Below are 1572 nucleotides of genomic sequence, written 5' to 3'. Positions count from 1 at the left end.
CAGCAAAGAAATGGAAGATCCCAAATGAATAACCAAATGAAAATTTTAGAACTAAAAAAAATACAATGACTGAAAATTTGAAAAATTCAGTGGATAGATTCAATAGCAAAATGAGGATGACAAATTGTTCCATTAAAATATCCATTCTGAACAACAATTTAAAATGGTTGAAAGATAAACAGAGCTTCAAATATTTATAGGGTAACACCAAAGATCTAACTTCAATGTTATCAGAGTCCCAGAAAGAGAACTGAAAGAATGTGGTACAGAAAAATGTTTAAAAATTAATGGCTGGGTGCTATCTTTGGTAGCACGTATACTAAAATTGGAACAATACAGAGAAGATTAGCATGGTCCCTGTGCAAGGATGACATGCAAAATCATGAAACATTCCATATTTTTAGAAATGGAAAGATGTTCTATGATCATGGATTGGAAGAACAAATATTGTTAAAATGTCTACACTACCCAAAGCAATCTACACATTTAATCCAATCCCTATCAAAATACCAACAGCATTTTTCACAGAACTTGAACAAGCAATCCTAAACTTTGTATGGAACCACAAAAGATCCTGAATACCCAACGCAATCTTGAAAAAGAAAAGCAAAGCTGGAGGCATCACAATTACAGATTTAAAGTTATATTACAAAATAGTAATCAAAACAGTATGGTGATGGCACAAAAATAGATACATTGATCAATGGAACACAATAGAAAAAATAAATAAACCCACAATTATATGGTCAATTAATCTTTGACAAAGGATGAAAGAATTATGCAAAAGGAAAAAGATAGTCTCTTCAATTAATGGTGTTGGGAAAACTGGACAGCAACATGCAAAAGAATGAAACCGGACCACTTTCTTACATCATACACAAAAATAAATTCAAAATGGATTAAAGACCTACGTGTGAGACCTGAAACCATAAAAATCCTAGAAGTGAGCATAGGCAGTAATTTCTCCAACATACACCATAGCAATTTTTTTCTATATGGGTCCCCTGAGGCCAGGGATTCAAAAGCAAAAATAAACTATTGAGACTATGTTGAAAGAAAAAGCTTCTGCATGGTGAAGGAAATAATCAACAAAACTAAAAGGCAACCTACAGAATGGAAAAAGATATTTGCCAATGACATATTGGATAAAGGTTTAACATTCAAAATACATAAAGAACTTATACAACTCAACACCCCCCCCCAAAAAAATAATCCAGTTAAAAAATGGACAGAAGACAGTTCTCCAAAGAAGACATCCAGATGGCCAACAGATGCATGAAAAGTGCTCATCATCACTAATCATCAGGGAAATGCAAATCAAAACCACAATGAGACATCACCTCACATCTGTCAGAATGACTAAAACCAACAACACAAGAAACAACAGGTGTTGGTGAGGATGTGGAGAAAAAGGAATCCTCGTGCCCTTTGGTGGGAATGCAAACTGGTACAGCTACTGTGAAAAAGAGAATGGAGGTTATTCGAAAAGTTAAAAATATAACTACCTTATGATTCAGCAATGGCACTACTGGGTATTTACCCAAAGAATACAAAAACACTAATTCAAAGGAA

The 1572-nt window shown here is 33.8% G+C and overlaps 1 non-coding gene across 1 annotated transcript; it reads left to right on the top strand.

Annotated features, from left to right (window-relative positions):
- The first annotated feature begins 295 nt into the window (after window positions 1–295).
- On the top strand, window positions 296–402 carry LOC113257183 (U6 spliceosomal RNA). The gene has a single exon (XR_003316864.1). It is a non-coding gene; the product is annotated as a U6 spliceosomal RNA (small nuclear RNA).
- The last annotated feature ends 1170 nt before the right edge of the window (window positions 403–1572 follow it).

The sequence above is a fragment of the Ursus arctos genome, unplaced genomic scaffold (assembly GCF_023065955.2).
Source record: "Ursus arctos isolate Adak ecotype North America unplaced genomic scaffold, UrsArc2.0 scaffold_4, whole genome shotgun sequence".
Classification (NCBI taxonomy): Eukaryota; Metazoa; Chordata; class Mammalia; order Carnivora; family Ursidae; genus Ursus; species Ursus arctos.
This window is presented reverse-complemented; position numbering and strand designations above follow the sequence as displayed.